The sequence below is a fragment of the Acomys minous genome (assembly GCF_964271855.1).
Source record: "Acomys minous genome assembly, chromosome: 5".
NCBI classification, from domain to species: Eukaryota; Metazoa; Chordata; class Mammalia; order Rodentia; family Muridae; genus Acomys; species Acomys minous.
Genome location: NC_140494.1, coordinates 21874660 through 21900010, shown reverse-complemented (window position 1 = coordinate 21900010; position 25351 = coordinate 21874660). Strand labels below are relative to the sequence as shown.

The following is a 25351-nucleotide window of genomic DNA, read 5'->3' as shown; positions in this document are numbered from 1 at the left end:
TATTTGCCGCAATAGATGACTGGAGAATGCTTTGGGAAGTGAAGCCACACAGAGAAAGGTAAGTAGTGTATAGTCTCTCACAGTGGGAGGTAAAAAAAATACAAACAAAATAGCACCTTGGAAGTAGTCTAGAGACTGGGAAGGCTCTGTAAGTGTGGCGGGAGAAGGGGTGAAGCTGCACGTGACCACTGTAGTTTATATGTATATGTGGAAAATCACACTGGTCATGGGTACAACTTATATATAGCTACCTATATATTTATATATAGAGACAGAGGAGATGAGGAGGGGAAGAAGGGAGGGAGAAAGGAAGGAAGGAAAGAAAAAGAAAACAATTTGAACTTTCCGGAGAGAGCTTTGCGTTCAAAGAGAATGTAATCAATAGTTCTCTTGAAATTTCTTTCAGTTTCACAGCCATTTCCACTTATATAGATCAACGATTGATCTTACCCTGCAAATGATGAGCTTCCAAGCCTCAAAGTAAAGTTTAAGGTCAGTCCAATAGTGGTGATAGACAAGCAGCAACATTGGTGGCAAGTCAGTCGATATGGCTTGAGAAGATGACAGTGTTGCTGACAGGGGCCCATTTTTATTGATGTTTAAGACCAAATAATTAGGAACTAAAGAATATCATTTCTCCAGCTGTAGCTCAGCTTCACTGGTAACCCTATAAAACTTAGAGGAAATGCAAGCCCAAGGGCCTGAGTTCAGACCCATAGAGCCTTCCCAACAAGCCAGACATCAGGGCACATGCCTAGAACCCCAGCTTTAGAAAGGGAAGGGAAGGGATGGAGATAGACTGATACCTGAATTCTAGGCTGGCCAGCCTGACTATATGGATGAATTTCAGGGCTAGTGAGAGGCCCTGTCTCAAAAACTAAAGATGGAGAGTGATGTGGGAAAGACAGGTAGCATCCACCTAGGGCCTGCCAACATGTGTGTACAGATATGCACAACATGTGCATGGAGAGAGGAGGGGAGGAGCTGGGAAGGAGGAAGGGAAGGGAGGATTTAAGAGATATCATTGAGAATTGAGCTGGCTATACAGGTTTAATTATAACTGAATGCTTACTTTTCTCTCCCTCCAAATTTGTGTGTTGAAATGCTAAGACCCACACTAAGAGTATTAAGGAATGGTGCCAGGTGATTATGTCATGAGAACAGAGCCTCATGAACGGAATCAGTGACTATGGTATGAGGTGTACTTGATATTTCTCGCTGGTTCCCATTGTAGCATTTTTTTTTTAAATCCCTACAGGGTTGCTGGATGTTATGGCTTAAATCTGGAATGTTCCCTACAGGCTTGTGTTTTGAAACCCTACCCCTGGCTGGTGACACTGTTTTAGGATAGATGAGCCCAGCTCAGGCAGTGGGGCCTAGCCTTTGACAGGGTCCCCTCTCCGGTTCTGAGGCCTTGTCTGACTGTGATCCCCGGAGCTTATCTGAAGAGATGGCTTGGTGGGTGCTCCCCAATAGTCTCCGGAAAGGGGTGATCCTTGGAAAGGCCAAGTTGGACAAGGCTAAAGGTCAAAGGCTGGGGGGAGTTGGAATGAAGAATAGCTGTCATAAGGATGGTGATACTGGGGGAGCATCCAGGTTGCAGAACACGTGGAGGAGCTGGGAGGGTGGTGCACCCAGGGAGGGCAGATGACGCACGGCGCTTATCTTCATACAGAAGCAAAGCATTCCTTCAATCCCATGAGCCACTGCAGCAACTTAACCAAACCTGAGGCGGGGGGGGGGGGGGGGGGGGGGAGCTGGGAACAATTTAGAGGCTATCCTTGTCCATTAGCTCAGAGGCCTAAGTGGTTGTCATCTAAAGCGGGTCTGACAGCCTGTGGGTCTGACAATCTCGCCAAGTAACGTCAAAATTCAGCTGGATTGTAGGACACAGCCAGCAGTGGGAGAAAACTCCACACACTCTGGTTACAGGAATATTCCATATTGAGTATGAGAGGGGAGAAAAAAAGACACATTTTTTTCCTGTCTTTTTCTTTATTGAAACCTTTTAAAATAATGTCTTTCGTTGCCTCTTTGATCACATGAAGACAGAGTGAGAAGATAGCTACTATAAACCAAGAAACTGGTCCTCCTCCCAGGCATGGATGGAGGCCTAAGACTCCCTAGCCTGCAATACTGTGACAATACATTTCTGTTGTTTATAAGCTACTCAGTCTAGAGTATTTTGTTATAGCAACCCAAACAGACCAAGACAATTATGAAGGCCTGTAACTCAAAAGCTGGTAACCATTTTAATAATGAAAAGAATGTATTTAATAATTGCAGTGCTGTGACTAGCATGTTCCTTTCTTTGTAGGGTTGTTCACTTGGTATTTATTTTGACCCTGTGGCTTCTCAATAACTTTGGAGACTTGCTAGGGTACAGGTGATAAGCTGTACAAACATATACACAAGTGTTTACTGTTACAAAAGCGAGGATTATGAAGGCTGAAAAATCCCCCGTCTTCATGAAAGCAAAATCTCCCAAAGAGACAAATGTAGCAGAAATATGCTGTTCATTATTCTGAATATTTTTAATTCTAACTGTCTATCAGAGAAAGGCATATGTGTGTCACTGGCCTGGAACTGTCTATGTAAACTAGGCTGGCCTCAAACTACAGTTATGGATTGCAGGTGTGCATAACCATGCCCAGCTCATAAATGCTTGTTTTAGTTTTGAGACATGATCTCTCTACATAGCCCAGACTATCCTGGAACTCACTATATTGACCGGCCCAAATCATCCTGGAAGTCACTATGTAGACTGCCCCAGGCTGGCCTGGAACTCACCCACAGATACCCATCTGCCTCTGTCTCCCCAGTGCTGGGAGCTAAGGTGTGTGCCACTACACCTGAACTTCATAGAAATATTTTTAAAGCAGGTTATTGTATGTGAATTAAGCTCTAAAGAGAAATAATCAAGTAAGAAACAAACCTGGATTGAAACAGATTAGGAAAAATAAAGTGTGTGTATAAGACATTTTTAGAACAATTAAGAAAATCCAGTATAGACTACTCATAAGTCAATATTGTATGATTAATGGAAGTGATGGTGTTGTGGGTGTAAAATGAATTGTTTTGGTTTTAGATGATCTGTATTCTATTTGTCTGTGCACATGTGTGTGAATAGCCAGCTGATTTTTTTTCAAAATATAGGTTGGAAAACAATAAAAGAAATACATTTCCAGCCATGTTTATACCGTCTATGTGTCCATGCTTGAATATGTGCATAGGCAAGTTTACCAAATATGACAAAGCATTAAAAAGCTTTGAATTGAAGTGAAAAAATATGTGTGTTCATTTGCTACTCTTTAGCCTTTTTGCAATTGTCTAAATTTTCTAATTAAAAATGGCAGAGGAATGACTTCAAAACGGTAGGCAAGCCCTGCTCAGTCATTAAGAATCCATCCAGGGCTTCAGTTTACACGTGCAATATCCTGTGGTGGGGATCATTTTCTCTCAGCCTCTTTTTCTTTACAGTGTAATCAATGCTGTTCAAGAATTCACTTTAATCCAGGAGCTTCCAGAACCAGGAAATTAATCACCAAAGAACTGAGCAAAGAGGATTGAGTGCAGTCTGAACATTCTTAAGACCTGAAATCTGAAAAGCTCCCAAAACCTGACACTTCCTGAGGAACAGGACACCACAAGTGGGAAATTCCACACCTGACCTAGTGAGGTGGCTCACAGTCAAAACACAAGCCCACTGAAAATGTTGCTCAAAGTTACCTGCAGGCTCTGTGCCTGAGGTGATGAAACGGAAATGAATTTCTTTTTTTTCCCTTTATTAATTTATTCTTGTTATATCTCAATGGTTATCCCATCCCTTGTATCCTCCTATTCTTCCCTCCCTCCCATTTTCCCCTTATTCCCCTCCCCTATGACTGTTCCTGAGGGAGATTACCTCCCCCTGTATATGTTCATACAAGTCGAACATTATGATAGGCAGATTTGGGCTCAGGGGTCCCACTCAAACTAAGGCACCAGCCAAGGACAATACAGGCGGTAAACCTTAAACCCCTACCCAGATCTAGCCAATGGACAGAACACTCTCCACAGTAGAGTGGAGAGTGGGATATGACTTTCTCACATACTCTGGTGCCTCACCTTTGACCATGTCCCCTGGAGGGGAAGACCTGGTGGCACTCAGAGGAAGGACAGCAGGTTACCAAGAGGAAATGAATTTCATGTGTAGACTTGACTCCCATCTCTGAGGGCTCTCTAGATATGCAAATCTTCCCAGACTACAAAGCTGAAATCCAGAACTTTGTTGTTTTGTTTTTATTGTTGTTTTCAAATAGGGTTTCTCTTGTAGTCCTGGCTGGCTATTCTGAACTCGATTTGTAGACCAGGCTGGCCTCGAACTCACAGAGATCCACCTGCCTTTACCTCCTGAGTGCTGAGATTAAAGAGGTGCGCCAACATGCCTGCCCAGCAAAATCCAGAACATTTGCTATGTCAAGTATTTCAGATTTCAAAAGGACAGCCATTGTCAACGTTTATGAAATTTTTTAACCCTCAATTTTCAGAAATCCCATCTGTGATTGCCAGTGTGATTGTATCTATTAGTGGAAAGTGGATAAAAAAAATTAGGGGAATAATTAAAAATGTTGTGAGCGCTGGTGAGACAGCTCAGTGGGTAGAGGTGTTTGTGTCAAATGTGCCAACCTGAGTTCAGTGCTGGGGCCCCAGCTGGTAGAAGCTGAGCACATTCTTTAGAGAAGCTTGTGTCCCTGGGCACAATCAAGGGCCACAGGGCCTGCGACTCAGCTGGTGGCGTAGGGATGGGCTTGGAGGGGACATGAGCCATGTCAAGTGGTCTCCATCTTATCTGGAGTGTGAGAATGGGAGTTACAAGCCAGGCTGGCTGGATACACCCTCTGCTGCCTTCTATGGGTGCCAGCCTAACCTGGTCCAGAAATCAGGTATGGAGAGCAGGAAAGGGTACAAGCAGAGTCACCCTTTGTTTTTGCAGATGGGCATTCTGGGAAAGCATGCTTGTTGGTGGATTACATTTTCAGCCTTAGAACAGAGCCTCAGGCTAAGGGATGCCCAGGTGGGCTTATGTGTGGAGGGATGAGAAGTGCCCGTGTCTGTCTCCTTTAGGCACCAACGAAAGCCTTTCCCTGGTGTGCAGGAAAGGTAACACTTGGCTTCAATCCTTCAGTAGCACAAGAGGAGAAGGTTCTTTAATGGTGGTGTCCTGAACTTTGGGGGAGCTTGGGGGTGTGCCCATCAGGCAATTGAGAACACCAGATGTTTGTGTGTGTGTGTGTGTGTGTGTGTGTGTGTGTGTGTGTATGAGAGAGAGAGAAGAGAGAGAGAGAGAGAGAGAGAGAGAGAGAGAGAGAGAGAGAGAGAGAGAGAGAGAGAGAGATGGGGTGACAGGGGCAGTGTAGAGAGGCATGTGCCTCTTTGACTATGTGCTTCCTGAAGGAAAGAATGTTAAGATTTCCCCTGAGTCTGTTGCTGAGTCTGCCTGTGCCCTGTGGGCAGCCACAGAAGAAGCAGCTTGTTAGGTGACCTTGCAGGACAGACTTGGATCTGAGACAGTGTTGTTTGGTTAGACATGATCTTGCTTTCAAGTTTAAACTCCACCCTCAAGTCAGAATCCCCCAAGAGAGACTGTGTGGGAGTCCCTAGATCTCATTGTTTCTCTTCCCAGTATGGCCTACCTTGAATATACTTTCCTTTTCCGCTTTTCCCTGTTAATTTGCCTCCTATAGTTGGCTTATCGTGGAGTGGCTGAGCCTGACTCCCTGGGGCACTGGCTTTGACTCCTTGCTGTAATAACACAAGTTGTCCCAACATTCAGGAGGCAGAGGCAGACAAATCTCTGTGAGTTCAAGGCCAGCCTGGTCTACAAAGCTAGGGACAGGCAAAGCTACACAGAGAAAACCTGTCTGGGACAACCAAACAAAACAAAAACAAGCAAGCAAACAAACAAACAAACAGAAAACATAAGTTGTTCTCTGACCAGACCACCCCCCAACACACACACTAAACAACTAACACAAACAAACAAATAAATAAACTTTTTCAGAATATTATGAGTTCCCAGCCTTTAATGTATCAGGTCACAAGCCATAGGCTATCATTTGGTTAATTATTGTAACAGTGCACAGTCTATTTAAGCAGATTGCCCATGGCATACATTCCATTGACACAAACTGCTGAAATTCTGAAATATTTTGATAATCTGATGTTATCAGGTGTAAATAATTAATAAAATTCTGTGCCATTTTGTCAACATTATTTTTTTCCCTCATTGGCACATCGCAATCCTGTCATGTTCACTGGTGATTTGTCCATGGGTTGCAACTTGCATCCTTCACATTCAGATTAGAGAATCCTTCTGGAATGCTACAAGCTTGTTTTGCTTTGCTGATTGAAAGGGCTCCACCCAGTAACAGCTTCAGAAACACAAGCCGAACAGAGCATTTTGTCTCCACTTAGGAATTGCCTGAGTCACCAGATGACTTGTTGGGTCTTGAGAGCCTGTTGAACGGAATATGCCAGGGCTGTTACAGCAGCTCTGTGTGACATGTTAACTTCAAATCAAGTCCAGACTTTTTTTTTCTTGTTGTAATATCCACATTCCAAGATTCCTTTGGAAATGCTCCATATTGAATCAGTATTCCAATTCCTCTGCTTCTCTCTGTACACATAAGGAGTGAGCAAGCTGGTGAGACACTTCTGAGAACGTGCAATGCGTTCTTGCAGTAAGAAACAATGAGCCATGGGAGGGTTTTGTGAAAAAGAGGTCAAAGGTTTTCTGACTAATAGCAGAAGAGAGACCTGTCATTATGACGTGTTTGTTTCTGGAGGGAAGAAGCACAAAGCGTGTACCATGGATGCATTTGAAGCCGATTATCTATCCCAGGTAAGGTGAGATAGAGCAGACTGAGGTATAAAAGTTTGGTATACACATACATTCTGGAAGGTTCTAGGAGCTTTCCTGTATTATTGTAAAGCTCCAATAACAGACTCATCACTTTCCCCCACTGGTCACTTGACCTTCATGGATTGAGAACAACTAAGGATGAATCACAGTAAACACACTCTCCCAAAAGGGACTTTCACTCTCCTTTTCTACATCTACTGTCCTTTGTTGCCTTGTTGCTATGGAACTGTGCAGTTTTCCTTGCAAGGTATGTGTCAGTCTCCATTCAGATCAAAATCAGAGGCAACGTTTTCTCACCACGTGGCCCTAGCTAGTCTCAAACTCAAAATCTCCCAGCCTGCGTGCTAGAGTTAAACATACACTGCCACACTCAACTAAAGACCACAGTTTGTTTAATATTATCTTCTTATAAGTTACTGACAGGTATTCTCTGCCAATGAAATGAGCCAATTCGAGCCAAATTAAAATATAAAATCAAGGTTATTGGGAGCAGTTTCCCAGGTTCCGAGGAAAGGAGCCAGGGAAGTCACCAGACAGAGGGAAACGGACGGGAGGAGAAAGAGACAATAAAATGCACACATAAAGAGAGAAGGAAAATGGAGAGAGAGAGAGAGAGAGAGAGAGAGAGAGAGAGAGAGAGAGAGAGAGAGAGAGAGATATGGAGGGACTGAAGGAGGGAAGGGGAGAGGGAGGGAGAGGGAGGGAGAGGTAGGAGGGAGAGGTAGGAGGGAGAGGAGAGTCACCCCTGAGGAAGCAGCTGTGTTTGTGTGAGTGGCTTGTGGGTGTATAGTACCTGTGGTGTGCTTTCAGGGTAATAGTTAGATAGAGCACTGTTATTTCATAAATCTTTGGAAGTCCCCCAGAAGAACATACTTTGAGCTTGTCATGCACATTGGCCCTAAACAATGACCACCATTTTGAAAGCTCTTTTGACTCCATCTGTAAGCCAGGCATTCGTTCTTTCTTGTCTGTGTGGGGTGAACCTTGAGTTTTGGGTGTGCTAGGGAAGCACTATGTCACTGGACTACACTATAACCTCACCCCCAGCCCTAAGCACTCTAAATTCTAAAAGGAGGCTTAAATGAGTACGATGTTAACTGCTAAATAATATTTCTTTAGTTTTACGTAGCAGGATCCAAGGTGATCCTTAGGTAATGCCAGAATGTGTAAGGCTTCTCCTTGTTTTATAAATCTATGTATCTATACAAAGTGTATCCGTTACTATGATGTTTAATTAAAGAATTACAGGAATTAATGCCTGGTGGTCAAGGTCAATATGCTGTAGTCAGAGGAAAGAGAAAAGCAAAGTTGAGGAGATATGTGCCCCCACCTCTATCAGCACCCACTTCCTGCCCACTTTCCTCTATCTCTCCCTATAAAAGCATTTCTCCACACCTGAGTTCCCTAAGGTGGCCTTTTGAGTGGGACAGCATCTCCCTCCCCACCTTCTCAGGTTGCCAGCCCTCCAATAAACTGGACTTTCTTTCCATCAGGTCTCCCAAGAACTGGCTCTTAAGCAGAAAGAAGATGGACTTGGGTCTGGTTAACAGCCCCAGACTAACCTATCTCTGGGAAGGGCAGGCTACCTCTTATTCTTGGGTCTGGAGGAGCTAATAAAACAAACTCCTGGAAAGCTGTGAGTGACTGACTCAGTGTTATCTCTGTTGGGGAGGTTGCAGCAGAAGGCATGACTTCACACGCACAATACGTTGCTGGTTGCGAGAGTGTTGACTGTCCACCAGAACAGGCTCTGTATGGTTTTTGCCTCGGCCATCTATTTCATAAGCATCTATCGATTACCCTACATGGGAAGACATTATACTGGCCATTAGCAAGGAGCTCATGACTTAGTAACAAAAAGGTGAATAACTGTAGCACGTTCTGATGGGCTGAGAGTGGGAATAAGGGTACATGCAAGCTATGGATGCTGGGAGAAGAATGCGAGACTAGCAATTAGGCTTCTTTGTCTTCCCCTTTCTGTGTAGCAGGCATAAGGCAGGGTTAATCCACTGTCATGTGAGCATTTCTGTCCATGCTGTATACTTTATTCTCTATCTTAGGTTAGCACACAGCATGAGTTTCATTAGAGCATCTCCACATACATGTGGCAGTATACTGTTCTCCTTCATCCCCCACACTTTCTCACGCCTTTTCTCTCCCCCAGCTGGTTCCCTCTCCTCCCTCAGTCCCCCGCCTGCTTCCTTACAGCTTGTATTCAGTTAACATGTTTATTTCCCATCTCCCTTAAGATCTCTTTCTCCCATCCCGATGACCTCCTTTCTACTTCCAGGACCTACAAGTATCCACATAAACACAAACCCAGAAAATCCAGGTTCTGCCCAGCAAAGTCAGCATTAGCTGTTTGTGTTGGGTTTCAGAGAAGGGGATGAGGTGCCCTTTAACATACCGAAGTGGACCTGGCCTCCAGGTTCTCCCAGAATCCCTCAGTCCCTTCCTGTTGCAGGGCATGGTTGGCATACCCTGCCCTATGCTCTGAACTTTCCATCCCAAGAGTTGGGCTTCCTTATATAATCCAGACATTTTAATTTCACTTCCCTCTCTATGTTCTCTCTCTCTCTCTCTCTCTCTCTCTCTCTCTCTCTCTCTCTCTCTCTCTCTCTCTCTCTCTCTCCCTGTGTTCTTTCTCTCTTTCTCTCCCCCTTCCTCTCTGTCTCCCTCCCCATGGCGACAGTGAACCTGCCCAAGAGCTGCATCTAATAAACCTGTCTTTATGCTTTAATCTGACTTGAATTGGCTCACTGTCAAAGTATCTTTCTGAGTATGACTTAGTTTTCTTAGCGTAATGATTTCCAATTGCACCACTTGTCCTGTGAGTGTCTGGAATTCAGTTTTCTTTATGCATACTGAGAATCCCATTCCATATTACATTTCCTTTCCTTTATTCATCTGTGGGTGGACATCTAGGCTGGGTACACTCCCTGGCTATTACAAATAGTGCATGTGTCGTGGAGTGTTGAGTTGGGAGTTCTTCATGTGCATACCCAAGGGTGGCACAGATGAGTCTCACAGCAGCCTTACATTCAGAGCTTTGTTGATGATGATTCGTTTTGTTTTGATTTTACATTTACACAGTTATTGTGTGTGTGTAAAGATGAAGGGACAAGGTGTGGCATTTTGGTTTTTGAGGAATCCAACTTAGATCATCAGGTGTGGTCTCAGTGCCTTTATCTATTAAACCATCTAGTCTGTCCTCACTTTCAATTTTTTTGTTTGTTTTTTGTTTTGTTTTGTTTTGTTTTTGAGGATCCCCCATACTCATGTTCTCAGTTCTTATAAACTCAAATATAATTCAGGGCTGAGGAAACAGCTCCTTGGTCAAATATTTGCCTAGCATGAAGCGCTAGAGTCCAGCCCCAGCAACCACCAAGAGAAAAAAAGCTTGTGTGTCTGTGTGCATGTGTGTGACATGCCATAATATTCAGCCCTTTAAAATCTACATCTTCAGTGGTTAGTTTTAATTGCCAACCTGACATAAACTAGATTTGCCTGTTTTTTGGGTTTCTGTTGTTGTTGTCGTTTGTTTTTTGTTTTTTTGCTTTTGTTATTGTTCAAGACAGGGCTTCTCTGTGTAGCCTTGGCCATCCTTGATTCACTTTGTAGACCAGGATGGCCTCGAACTCACATCAATCCACCTGCCTCTGCCTCCCGAGTGCTGGGATTACAGGCATGTGCCACCACTCCAGGTTACTTCCATCACCTGTGAAGAGGATAACTTTCTTGAAGAATTGCCTAAGTCAGGCTGGCCCATGGGCATGTCTGTGGGTCATTGTATTGTTTGCTAGTTGGTGTGGGAGGGCACAGTCCACTGTGGGTAGGGTCATCCCTAGCAGGTAGGTCTGGACCCAATAACAAAGCTAGCTAAACACAAGCCATGGGCAGTCCAGAGAGCAAAGCAGAAAGCAGCATTTCTCCACCTGAGTTCCTGCCCTGACTTCCCTCAATGATGACGTAGGACCTGGAGTATAAGACAACATCTCTCCCCACACTGCTTTAGGTCATAGTGCTCATCACAGCCACAGAAGGCAAACTAGGACAACACTCTAGGAATCTGAGCATATCCACAAAGTGCAGCCATCGCCCCTGTCAAATTCCAGCACATCTTATCATCCTCAAAAGAAGTGTCCTGTGTAACCTTGACTTCTTCCAGCCCCTAAAAAAACATTACTCATCCCTCCTATCCCTCCCCTTCTTATCCTTTACTTTTTCTTCCTCCTCTTCCTCCTCCTCCTTTTCTTCTTCCTCCTCCTCCTTTTATGTGTTTGCCTAGTCTGGATAGTTCATGCACATAGACTCATAAACTGGGTTTTATTCTCAGTCTGAATTCTTTCAGTTAGTGTAGTATGTCCAGGCTTTAATCAGAAAGGATGAAGAAATCAATTCAAAAGAATGTAGAGGAAAGAAAGTAATATCGTTTCCTCACCCTTCGCACAGGTCATGGCTGGACCCCCATCCCAAAGGACAGATGGATAAAGGAAAGGAAACTTTTCACAGGACTGGAGGGAGTTCAGTGGTTAATGCTTGCACTAAATAAATGTTTGGGGGACAATGGCAGGTGAACCACCACTTGCCCTGTAACTCCAGGTCCAGGGGATCTGATGCCCTCTTCCGGTCTCCTCAGACACCTTGAGTCAAGTGCAAATGTGTATACATAATTAAAACATAAAATAACCCCTTTTCCTCTTATTTTGTTTTGTTTTTGTTTTCAATGTAGGGTTTCTCTGTGTATCTCTGGCTGCGCTAGAACTCAACTCTGTATACCAGGCTGGCTTTGAACTCAGAGACCTGCCTGCTTCTGCTTTCACCGTGCTAGGATAAAAGGTGTGTGCCACCACTGCCCAGCTCTTTTTCTTTTCTTTTTTTTTTTAAAGAAACATTTAACAAATTTATTTAACAAAATTCTATGTGATATGGAAAGCTTTGAAAAATGAAGACTCCCAGACTCAGGGAAGCTAATGTGGTTGTTGTTGTTGGTGGTGGTAGTGGTGGGTTTTTTGGTGTGTGTGTGTGTGTGTGTGTGTGTGTGTGTGTGTGTGTGTGTGTGTGTAAGAGGGTATTTCTCCTCTTCTGCACTCTTTTGAGAGCATGTCTAGAAGTAACTCCCTTCCTCCTCCTGGACACTGATGGTGGCTGAGGCCTGGAGCAGAGCAGGCATCTTAACAAAGGCCTGGAAGTGTGGAAAGCCGGGAGCCACTTTCTGGAAGAACTTCCCATCTCAGGGTCATGAGCTAATATATTTACTTATTGATTAATTGTAATGTTCAATGTCCTTTTCCTAAAAAGAATCCTAAATAAACCAGGTGCCAAAGCCCGCCCGCAGAAGAAGACGTTTTGATGCTTTCCTTCTGTTCAAACTGAACCACAGAGCTCAAGAACCAACCTTGAAAGGTGCCAAGCCTCGAGAATTACATCCAGACTTAAACAGAACTGTGGTTAGCATCATCTTGGCTGCAGGGGGGCAGAGGTGTAGATGATCTCCAAGAAGAAGCAGTTTATTGAAGTTGCCACTGCATTGTTCATCAGTAAGCATCTATCTCTGCATCTTTTTTTTTTTTAATAGAATCTCTCTTTGAATGGTCTTTGGGCAGATCAATAGGGCAAGGACCAAATTGACCTTTACAGTCAGGAAATCGCTCCGACTAAGTAGGTTTCTGAATGAAGCACAGAGACCCGGCCAATTTGCACTTCCTCCCTTTTGGCTCACATACACTGTTCGGCTATTTTGTTTTCAGAAACCTCAAGGTGTATCAGTTAGCCGGCTGTCCTGAATGCAGCTTGGCAGGTTTGAGTAGGAACACTGAATGAATTATAAAGGGAAAAAAAAAAAAAAAGAAACAAAGAACGAAAGCAGGCCGGGCGTGGAGAGATGTGACTGCAGCGAAGCCATCCAATGCAGCACAGGTGAATTCCGCCCGCATTCAGAAAGTCAGGGACAGGAGGGCCACTCAACACCTACTTGATTTTATTCTTTTTTTCCTAAAAGAGAGCTCTTTCGCTTGCAAAATCAAAATGCCTGATCATTTTTACCAAAACTATTCTGTGGGTCTCTCTCAGCTCATTTCTCACAAAGATTTAGTGACAAGGGCTAGCTACCCTGTTCTCAGGACTTCCTGTTCAGACAGCACTGAGCCAGGTGGTCTGAGGTTTTCCTAGCTTCTTATGTGGGATCTGTGGGATATCCTAGGAAAAAGTGGTGAACTCACCTGGCGAAGTGTTGCTTGGTGGGTCTGACCAAATCCCCACAAAAACTCATGTTCTTTGCAGAGTGTGGGCCTCCCCACGGCCCATTGGGGAGTCATGGAAGTATTTGCAATTCACTTATTTATGAATGAGGCAGGAGTCATTTCTCTTCTAACTGCCTCCCAGTTTTCCCATGTAAGTAAGTCCACCTTAGAGAGTTCAGAAGCATCATCAGGACTGTGCACTGGGACCACTGCAGCCTGTCAGCCAGAGACAGAGAGCCACCTTCACGAAGGATGGGTTCTCTGGGATCAACTGACCCCAGTGACGCTGAGCGGTATGACATCGCTGTGCTGGGTAAAGTGACCTCCCAGAATACCTCCACCTTCCTCACAGTCGGCTCTTGTCCTTTTAATAGTACTTTAAATGAACATGACACTGTTTCTCAAATCACCTGTTTACCTTTTGTTAGACTTCATTCTCAGCTACAGGAAATCATTGTTCTAGAAAAGTCTTCTATGGGCATAGTTGCTAAACACAAGTTTGCATCTTGTTTCTCACTTAATTTGATTTTTTTTTTCCGAGACAGGGTTTCTCTATGTAGCCTTGGCTGTCCTGGACTCTGCCTCTGCCTCCTGAGTGCTGGGATTAAAGATGTGTGCCACCATGCCTGGCTTAATTTGATTTTTTTTAATGTATGAAGATGCTTTGCTGGCATGTATATCTGTGAATCATGTCTGAGTAGTGGCGGGAGAGGCCAAAAGAAGACACTAGATACTATGTAACTGGAGTTACAGACAGTTACCAGCTGCCATTCAGGTGCTGGGAACCAAACCCAGGTCCTCAGTAAGAGCAGCAAGTGCTCTTAATTGCTGAGCCATCTCTACAGCCCCACAAGTTTAGATCTTAAACATGCTTTTGTCCTGAAAGCGTGGTCCTTGTGATGGTTGATTTTCCTTGCCAACCTGACTGGACTTGGAATCGCTCAGGAGACATACTTCTGGACTTGTTTGTGTGATTCCAGGGAGCTGTAGCTGAGATGGAAAAGGCCTGCCCTGAGTACTGGCAGCAGCAGCCCTCTGGCTGGGATTCCAGACAGAATCAAAAGAATAAGGGAGACAGTAAGCTCTGAACTAGCATTCAGCCCTCTCTAGGCCTACTCATCTTCCTATCTTCCATGCGGTCATAGACTGTGTGCCCTCAAACCATGAGCCAGTACAGACACTTCCTTCCTGGATCTGCTTTCTCCAGATATTTTACCCCTAGCAGCCAGAAAAAACAAAACAAAACAAAACTAATTTGTTCCTCAGTGCAGCAAGGGTGAGATGTGAAATCATGAGCGCGGACCTCACCGTGGGATAAACACTGGTGGATTGGCAGCTTAAAGGGATTGTAGGGGTGTTTTAATAAAGACTGTGTGTTGGTCTTTGCCTCCTGCCGCCATATGATGAAAACCTTTACCACGGGTTCTCTGCTGCGAGCGCCTCACTGTGCCTACAAACAGTGGAGTCATGAGACACTGGCTGAGAGCCAAATCAAACTCCCCTCCTTTACGTTGATTTTTTTCCTCAGGTATTTTACTACCAGGACACAAGCAGCAACCCACTTTCATTCTGCATTTCTCTTTCTTGCTTTATTCTATTTAAAAATTTTATCATTATTTTATTTTATATGTATGGGTGTTTTGCTTGCATGTATGCTTGTGCATGATGTACCTTGGATCCCCCGGAACTGGGGTTATGGGAGTTGAGAGCCCCTGTATGGGTTCTCTGGAAGAGCAGCCAGTGCTCTTAACCCCTGACCCATCTCTGCAGGCTTCCTGCTTTATTTTTATTTTCATAACACTTATCACCACCTGGGACACCTGCACCCACTTCTTTTGCCAAAAGACCAGAGAAAACCTAAAGAAGGAAATGGTTTACTTGGACCCCAGTGATTAGTGGGTGATGGATTATCTCTGCCAATGAAATAAGCCAATCGAAGGCAGATTTAAGTATAAAAAGGCAGGTTTACTTGGTAACTCAAGCTCCTGGGTGAGCTCAACAGTCTCGGGGAATGAGGCCAGATGAAGCTGCACCCCAGCTATGGTGGGCAGGGGTTTTTAAGGATTGCAGGCAAAGGAAGATGAAGTGGAGTGATGAACAGCCAAGACCAAAAAAGCCCACCTCCTGTTTTGGGTTCATATATATATAATCTCCCCTCTCAGAGTCTGTACTAGGATGTTTATCAGTTGACAAAACCCATCCCCCTGCAAGAAGTGGTTCCTCTTCCAGTGGACAAACATCACCTGTTCTCCTATGAGTCTGTTTTTAGTGGGAAAACACCACACACCCTCACACAATTCTGATTTACATCCCATACTTGGGATCAAAACAAAAACATGTTTACATCCACTACATGGGTTCTAATATATCAGATGAAGAGGTAACTGAAAAAATATCAATAGATTCAAATGTGCTTCTTTTTACAAGAGAAAGCTCTAAACATTTTAAAAGACAAGATAGAGCAGAGAGGCAAATATTAGGGTGCATATATACATAGGTCAGAGTGTCAAAGAAAGTTAGACATCTACTTCTCCATCCGATTTGTTTCATTTCTATAATATTAGGGCCCTGTAGAGGAATTTTAACTCAGACCACGGCTGCTGTGGCAAGTGATCTCATCAAAATAACTTCCAGGTCTGCATGATCCTGTTTGAGTTCAGACACTATAGGCAGAGGTTGCACACACCTTTAATTCCAGAAGACAGAGGCCAGCCGATCCCTGAGTTCAAGGCCAGCCTGGTATAGAACAAGTTTCAGGTAAAGAAAAGGCTTAGGTCAAGGCATGGTGGTACACACTTTTAATCCCAAACAATGAAGGCAAAGTTAGTTTGTAGAAGGAAGCACCCTCCCCCCCCCCTTTTTTTTAAAGGGATGTCTAATTGAGAGGCAGACAAAGTGAGAACCAGAGAAAGATTTGACAGAGTAGGCTATGTCCAACTCTCATGAGAAGAGAAGGGAAAGGTAAGTTACTGAAGGGAGCAGCACAGATAATAAGAAGAAGAGGCAGTTTTGCAGAGCTTGGAGAACAAGGTAGACACAGGTGAAGACAGAACAAGCCAGAGAATGAGGAGCCAGAAGATTAGGACAGATTGCCAAAATTAGTATGAGGCCAAGCAGAGAAATTCAGTCAGAACCTGAGGAAAATCTGTTTGAATCAGTCAGCTTGGAGAGGAGTTTGAGGCAGAACAGCTGAGTCGAACCAGCCAGCCATAGCTCAGAAAGAACAAGAAAGGGGGAGTTTATTCAGCAGTAAGTTTCAGAGGCTGAAAACATCCTAGGCCTAGATTAGATTGTATGGAGGCAGTAAGCCTCCAAGATGACAATTACATCAGGCAAGTAAAAATTACTTTTACAGGGTCTCTTGATTTTAATAGCCAATCAGGATGAGCTACAGCCATTGTTTGATTGGTAGGAGCCGTTAGCCTGAGTTCTGCTAAGGAAATCCGATAGAAGTACTGCCCTCTGGAAAGTGCTCCCGGAAAGACTACTTCTCTGCCTCTTGGCACTTCTCATTTCTTCCTCTTTGCCTCTGGCTAGTCTACAGATGCAATGGCTAAGGCTGAAACAACAGTGAGAAGTAAGGTGACCACATGCAATGAGTCAAAACAGAAGGAAGCTGGGTTTTGGTGGAGTAGAGCCACCTCACTACCCAGGATCTCCAGCTTCTACACAAAAAAGGGCAGTAGACCTGCACTGTGTTTTAGATACCCCCTTTTTTTGCATGACTATTCTGCATAGACAAACTTACTGGCAATCCCACTGAGCTAGTGGGTTTGGTGGTGGGGGCTTAAAGGACTCTATGTTGGTTTGTGAAGTAAAATAGGACTCAAAGGACAAGAGAGAAAGACAAGAAAGGGATGACAGACGTGGATAGAGGCTTGAAAGGGCTGGGCATGTAAGTGAAGCAGTATGTCTGGTTTGTCTCGCAGGCCTGGACAGTCTCTGGTCTCCAGATCAAATCTCCACCCTCCTCCACCCAGATCTGGCTACAAGATCCTCTTCTCCCCCAGTTCCCCCTGGTTTGGTAAACCTGAGGCACCAGCAGGAGAGTGACAGTGGGCAGACAGGCTCCATACCCACTTAGCACTGACTGAACTGCCCTTCTGAATCCTGTAGCCCCAGCCACGGCTGAGTTCTGGCATGCCTCCGAGGTTCCCACGGGCAAAGGGATGGAATCTTGTTGGCTTTCCGTAACCAGCACCACACCTTCCTAAGTCTTGCCTTTGTCGGGCCTCCTTAGTCCCTCCGAAGTGAGTCATCTGTTTCCTGTTGAGCCCTGTTGGGATGTATGCTTTGCTGTATTAGGACTTTTGTGGAGCTAAGTATATTGGCATTTTAATTATGATTAATGTAACTGTGCTTTGATAGCACTAATTCCTTTTTGAGCTTTGCCATACAACCCACGCTGTAAGAGAGCCAAGGGTTGTCTGAGAGTCATCCCAAGAAACATGAACCAATACACAAATAGGAGATTTGATGTCAGGAACTTTTCCATCCAAGGTTGACATTTGGAAGTTAAGATACTACACTTCTTTAAGACTATAAGTACCAGGGCCCTCAGACTGCCATTTAAGACACAGCTCACATTTCAACAAGTTCTTCCACAGAGACATTTTGGTTCATTTCAGGTGTTCTGCACTTAAATAACTTTCTTTATTTTTGTAGTATTGGGAATTGAACCTAAGGCCTACGTATGGTTGGCTTGGCAATCATTCTAGCTTTGCATTGTATCCTAAACCCTCCTTTGCTTTATACATGGAGAGCGGTGTGTGGATTTTTGTTTGTTTGTTTATTTATTTTTGGAGAGCTTGCTACACAGCCGAGGCTGGTTTGAACTCCTGATTTTCTTGCCTCAGCCTCATAGGATTATGTATATGATACAACCATATTATTTTACTTATTTTTAAATTTATCTGCTTTGTAATTTTTGGTTATTCTCTTTTGTGTGTATTGTAGTAAACTGATTAATAGAGGAAACTGTCTTTGTCATTTGAGTAGAGACAAGTTAAAATTGCCAACAGCTACCAAGGCACTGAACCACTTTGTTTGGTCTGGCGCGATAGCCCCTAGCTAGTAAAAGCCCTGAGATTGCTGACCACAGTCGATGGTCAGGTCACCAAGCCTCATGCTATGACTCTCACACTGTATTGTGCCAGGCAGGAAGTGAAGAAGAAATTAGAAGTTAGCCAGCAGTATACACCACGGAGAGTCAAGTCAGTGACCAAATTGTCAGTAAGTACTGAAATAGTGTTAGCAGTGATGGAAGAAGAAAGGATAAGACAGAAGTCTGGAGATGGTGGAGGGAGGTTACTTTCCCGGAGACTCTACGGTCAAAGGTTGTGGGAAGATCCTGCAAGCTGATGCCGAGGACATGTCAGAGAGTGAGACAGTTAAATCAATGAGCCCAGAACATGTCAGGCAGCATCTGAGGCCACGTAGGGCTTCTAAATCTCCCTAGAGTAGTTACAATGAATAGAAGACTTTGCCTGGGTAAACCAGAAAAAAAAAAAAAGCATCACCATGTCTCCCGCCACCTCATGGAGTACTTAATACTTGAATCAAGAAGGCAGATCATAAATATGTAGATTTTAATTTTCAATGATCAGGACTATATGCAAAATGCCAAAGGATGTTGAAAGAAAGAGGCATTCCTCAAGGCTGTCCCATCCTTTGGCAATTGGTGGAGGAGGGAGGCCTTGGCACGGGCTTTGAAGAAGGGCACCTTTAAGCCTGAGAGAGCTGGAGGTAGTACAGGCAGAGAAGCTGAGTCTGGCTATGGGACCAGGCACACCCAGGGAGTATCTAGAGTGAACTGGCTTAACTAGAGCCCTCGGAGCAGAAGAAACAAAACAAACAAACAAAACAGTATGGACAGCTACAGCAAGGACACCCAAGACCATCTCTAGAATTGGAGGATAATTTGCTGGATGCATTCACAACACTCAGGCAATGCTTGTGGCTGTGTGCAAAAGGAGGCAGAAGAAAACCAGCAAAGGAAGAAGATGCATGGAGGGACGTCTGGAGGAAACGAGGCAAGCTTCTGGGCTTCTTGGCAGCTACAGGATGCATTTAAATCCTCCTGAAGCAAAAGATAACAGAACAGTAAGATTTCATTTAGCAGAGCAGAGTCAACCCCCAAGGCTTTTACAGAAGGATTTTTTACCATAGACATCTTTTCCCCAACAGTGTATAAATCCTACATGCCAGGAAGGAAAGATATTCAGTAAAAACAAAACAACCAGTTTGCACAGTTTAAGCATACTGAGAAACTCTTGCCCATTCAGATCTCCCCACACAATCCATGTTGTCAGAGCTAGCCAAGGGTCAACCTTGGTAGCCTGCCTCTCTCAGCTAGCATCTCTAAAGTGCTGTTTCCTAAGGCTTTATCCTAGGAAGATGTTAGACACAAAGGCTAGGCACTGGAAAGACCCATAGAGACAGGAACAGGCTCCTCTGGAAGTGGTATTTAGGGAGGTGAATTAAGAGGTATTTGGGATTGCTGGAGGAAGGATCTGGGGCCATTGCTTAGGGGAGGAGCATCTATCCAACGTATTCTGGGGTCTGAGTTCCAACCCCACTGTGAAAGCAAACAAAAGCGGCCATGATTGGAGGGAGGGCAGTTCCAGAGAGATGAGTAAATGGAGCCTGAAAGGTTAAAGTAAGGACAGTTGTTGGTACTTAGCAGGTCTCAGATCATAGAAGACTTAGGAGATAACTAGCTTGAGAGTACAGCCAGGGACTCCACTTGCCAGACAGGGAACTGAGGACCATATGCTATCATCCCATGTTCACCCGGGATGAAGAGATGCATAGAATTTCAGAACAGCCCCTTTGTATTCATGATACCAAGAATTCATACTCGCGTAGCACACTGTAGCCTGAGAAGCATTTTCTATAGACTATACTCTTGGAGTTATAAGGCATCTCAACAAGCACCCAGAGATTAGAATGCAGGAGCCAGATTTGAACTCTGGGTGGTAATAGAAACAAAGGAGACTTTAAAAGATACTTACACCTAAAACACAATCTTTATTTGAAAGTACTAACTGTGGCACTTGTTCAAGACACGCTCTTGAATGTGGGTACACTGAATATCCACCCTTTATGCCACTTAAGCTTTATGATTAATGTTCCCGGGCATTGCATCTGCTCCCTCTGCAGACTCTGTCATTTTAGCTGGCCCTTAGGTCTCTCCTGTGTTGACACAAAAACCTCAGCTGTCATCTTAAAGGACGTAAGAGACAGTCTATTCTAGAGCCATTTGAATGACAATGGCCTGTGAATATAGATTTAGGTTACCCTAAATTCTATGCTTTAACATGGAAGCAGCTTCATAAAGTTTTATAGAAGAAAGAAAGTCAGAAATCAAGGCGAGTTTAACTACATTGGTGGGTACATCACAGAGGTAGGTACAAGATGAAGAAGTTTTTCTATAGGCCTATACTGTTATGTGATGACATTCTTAGCTTTGTGGCTAGTGGAAGCTGGATGTCTCTTCAGTTAATAGATTCTAAGAGGTTTTTATTTTTTAACTGTTAGTCATAGATGCCAGTTCCAGCACAGGCATAGGAAAGGACTGGCTGTTACAGAGGCCTAGAACTAGCCCAAGATGACCATCAAAGGACACATGAGTATTTTTTCCTTGGTGTTTTTGCAGTGTTATACCGCTGGCCCAACTCTGTTCTATGGATGCCACCGGGCATCAGGTAGGCAAAGGACAATTCTGTGTTTCTCAAAAGGCAGCACTGCAAGTCATGGCTTCTCTTCTCACACAGAGTACCAGGGGTCACTGGTGATGGAGCATTTTCAAGTCTTCACTTGTGAATAGTCTTTTATTTTTCTCCTCCAAATGTGCTTTTCTTTTTTTCCTTCATGTTGATTTGTTTCTCTTTTCCATCTAACCTTCTGTAAGTATTTTGCTGATTCTTAGAAGTTGGTTTATATGTCACAGTGTGTGTTCTTGTACTGGAAGAGAGAAGGTATAGGGAAGCCTCTGGACAGACACCCGCACGGCCGTTTTATTGGGGGAAAATTTGGGGGATATGTCTTAGCTAGGGCTACTATTATGATGAAACACCATGGCCTAAAGCAGAAAGGAAGGGGTTTATTTGGCCTATACTTCCACATCATAGTCTATCATCGAGGGAGCTGACACAGAGGCCATGGAGAGGTGCTGCTTACTGGCTTGCTTCCCATGGCTTGCTCAGCCTACTTTCTTATAGGAATCACCTGCCCATGATGTCACCACTCACAATAGGCTGGGCCTTCCCACACCAATTGCTAGTCTAGTCAAGAAAATACCTACAGATGCCCCCAGAGGTATTACACGTGTGGCTGCTGTGTGACCTGTGCATCAGTAAGTGGCAGAGAGGAGAGAGGCTCTGTGTCAATGTTCAGTGTTCTAACTTGTGAACATCTGAAAGATTAGTAACAACACTCCCTGAAAAGGGTGAGCTTGGGATGATCACCAGCTCCACACAGGCCCTGCCCAGCTCCTTGGGCTTGAAGTAAAGCCAGACCTCAGAAAAACCCTGCCTGGGACTGTGGGCCCTGGGCAGAAAGGAGCCCAAGATGACCACTAGACCAGAGCCATGGGTCCCCGACAGAGGGCTAGCCTGAGATGATCACTAATCTGGTGCCTTGCAGACCTTGATGGGGGGAGGGGGGAGACCATGCCCAAGATTACCCCTGCCTGGGAGCATAATACAGAGTGAGGTATAGCACCAGGGGCCAGGACTGGGTCTGTGGCCCTGCAGCAACAGGGGTCTGTTTCCATCTGAGGCCAGGTAGATATTCCTGGTCTGGCCTGCCATCTGGGGATATGTTGATGTCTGAGGGCTGTGCAGAACTGGCCCTATCCCTCATATGGGCATCATGGGATAGCAGGCCCTGGGTGCATGAGAGCAGGAGAGCTGACCCCACCCCTAGCCAGCTTCAGTACTCTGGGAAATCAGGTCCTGTACCTCAGCTAGGCAGCACAGTAGAGCTGGCCCAGGACATGGGGTTGCAGGTAGACTGGCCCTGAGGGTATAAGTACAGAAGGGTTGGCCCTGCCTCTTCTCTGCTGGGCAGTGGCTTGGATGAGGGGTAGATGCCCTCCTCCTTTCCCTTGTCCCTTGTCACCTATGGCAGACAGGAAAGCTGGCCCTGGGGTCATGAGAGTGGGAGAACTGGCCATGTCCCTCACCAGCTGCAATACTCAGGAGAGTAGGCCATTGCTTGGACAGCAGGGTAGACCCTAGTTGCAGGGGTTGTCAGTGAGCCAGCCTGAGGTCATGAGAGGGGGAGAGGCTGCAGGCTGAGCAGATATCTCTCAGGCCCAGATCCCAGGCTTTGAGTTGGCCTACTCCGACATCTACCCACAGATCCCAAACGTCAGGGAAACAACAGGATGTCCTAGGGGAGTCTTCCCGGTGAGGATACAGTATTGATGGCGTAGCAGGAGCCAGAGGCCTCGTACCAGACCAACGGGTCATTGCAATGAGGAATTTACAAGCAAAGAAGTGTGAACAAAAGAGTATAGTGTGGGACACGCTGTGACACACTACAGCTTCCACAATGAGAGTTTTTATTTTCTTTGTTGGGGGGGAGGTTGTAAGGGTGGAGGACGGGCACAAGGGAAGTGGGAGATCAATGGGATTGGGGTGCATGATGTAAAATTTACAAGGAACCAATAAGAGGTTTTAAAAGAAAAAAATTTAAAAAGAAAAAAAAAAGAAAGAAAGAAAGAAAGAAAATGCCTTACAGGCTTACCTATAGCCTGTGTTCTGCAGACAGTTTTTTTCAGTGAGGCTCCCTCCTCATTACTGTGTCAGGTTAGCATAAAGCCAGCCTGTGTTCTTGGGGTGTTCTCGCCCAGCCAGGGACCAGACTAGAGATCCCACCAGCCACGATGAAGACTGCCCTTTGTAAATACAGGCATCCCCTCCACCATCCCTAGCGATCTCCAGTCCAGACACCTCTCTCAACCTCACCAAGAATAAATCTCAGTTTATGCCAAAGTGTGAATGTGTGGACATCCGATCAACACAGACCTGAGTGAGGAATCTGGTGTCTCCCGTCCTCTGAAAAACACTTTCCATCTTGTTCTGGACAAGCTTTCTCCCACCTATTAACTAGGCTTCCTCCCATTCTTTGCACCCTTCCTTCTGTTCCCAGTTTCCTGTATCTGACTAACATGGACTTCATCCTGTTCTCCTAAGTAAGTGCTTTTCCACACCCTCTACCATTGCTTCAGTGCGTCTACAGGATGGACCCTGACTCCATCGCATTTCTGCTTGCTCTCCCCAGTCCCATCTGGACGAGAAGCAATACCTGAAGTCACCCTCTTTGTAAACTCACCACAGTGCAGAGCTTTCTCCACAGCGCAGTTAACGTGCTCCACAGCGGAAGTGCTCAAAGCAAATTTCCGACCCCCCCCCCTTTCTTTGCAAATGTACGAGCTGGCAACCGCAACCTCAGTAGTAGTGTCCTGAAGGGATTCACTTCCTGTCTATTCATGTGTTGTCCTTGCGCTCCTTGCCGTCACCTTAGATCTTCCAGTGCCTTAAATGTCTTAGGCAGTCTTTTAAGTTCTGCTCTAGTGACGTTTCTCTGGGAAAGAGGCCTAAGAATCCCCAGAAAGAGTCAGGCTAGGGGCAGCTTGAAAGCATGGCAAAGAAAAAGGCCAGTGAGGAAAACCTTCAGTGGACATCCCCGGAAGCAGAAGGATCCTTGTTGTTCGGCATCCAGTTGAATATTCCAGCGTCCCAGACAGCCTTCAAGATAATAAATAGGGTTGCTGGTCTCAGCTCAAGGTGGTTTTGCACTAAAAAGGAGCCTGATCAGAGCTAATGGAGACAGTGACAAACGGAACAGAGTCGCCATCCCCGCATGTATACTAGGGTTCGTTTCATTTTGTTTGTTTATTTTGGAGCGGTAAAGATGGAATCTAGGGCTTTGTACATACTAGGCCAGGTGCTCTAGTGCAGAGCTAAACCCCTCACCCTGTGGAGATAGTTTTCAATCAGGGGAAACTACTATGATTGATATTCAACTATTTTATTTGGATATAAAGGGAAAAGCAGAACCAGAAAATAGAAAGATGTTTTGAGAATCCCGTCTATTAATATAAACAACACTTTTTGTGAGAAGATGTAGAGGAAAGAATAAACCCATTCATGGCCCCATCTCTGTAGTATCCTTTTTTTTTTTTTTCTTTTTATGTTCTGTGATTTTTTTTAGAAACCTATGCCCACTGGAACTGTAGGTGTTTCCACCTGGTTTTACTCATAGGGTGCCAATAACTCTGTGTCTTGGTTTTACAAAGTTGTGCATAACTTTTTGTATTTGTGTGGATTAACTCCCATCTTCTTCTTGTAAGGAAGAGCCTAATTGTTGTCTTAATTGTCAGTTATGTGCCCTTTATCAGGAAGGCAAGTCAATGGGGTGGAGTGTCAATGTTCTTTACCCGCCTCCCACCACCATAATCCAACAGTTAGATCATGATTTTATAAGTACATTTGAGAAATGGAGTTGCTGAGGAGGGGGGGGGGTTGGCATCATAAGGGCGGCCTTTGGAAGAGGAAATACGACTGTGTCCGAGGCCAGGCCCATGGCCTTGAACACAATAATCTCCCTTCAGCTAAATTGTCTGGGCTGAAGAGGAAAACAAAAGCTAAAACCACAAACTGTATCAAGCTTTGGAGTCTGAAGAACTGGTACTAAAAATGCTTAAAATATAGTCACAAACAAGACAATGTGGATGCACAGGTAGGGATGGGTACAATTAAAATTCATTAAGACACAGCAAGATGCTGTAGTCTGGGCTTGTTGCGGGTGGGAGGGACTGTGCCAACAAACTCGTCAAGGCCAGAGGACCTGAATGAAGGAATCCTTTCTCGGCCTGGCAACTGTTCAGGCATAGCTCACATTTTCTCCCCAGGTAATAGGGTGACAAAGAGCCCTGAAGAATCACGTTCTTTTGTTGCCTGAGTATTTTGTGAGCGTTCCAAGGCGAGCTCTCCTGTTAGAGTCTGAAACCTCCTTAGTAGGTTGGGGGAAAGAACATTAGGAATGTAACCTTCCATCTACAAGTTACTAATCAACAGGCTCGTGAGAAGTTTGAGGGACCCATGGGAATTCCTCTTCGATGATCTTAAGCAAAATTGGTAAGCCACATCAATTAAACACTTTTAAATGTCTTGTATGGTGTAAATGTATTGTC

At 44.8% G+C, this 25351-nt stretch overlaps 1 protein-coding gene across 1 annotated transcript in view; it reads left to right on the top strand.

Moving 5' to 3' along the window:
- The window catches only part of LOC311598725 (uncharacterized protein C10orf67, mitochondrial), a 153250-nt gene that overhangs the window by 26832 nt on the left and 101067 nt on the right, over positions 1 to 25351 (top strand). The window contains exon 2 of the mRNA XM_084784042.1: positions 12206 to 12444. The gene's annotated coding sequence lies outside the window, so the exon portion shown is untranslated. The remainder of the gene's footprint in view (positions 1 to 12205; positions 12445 to 25351) is intronic.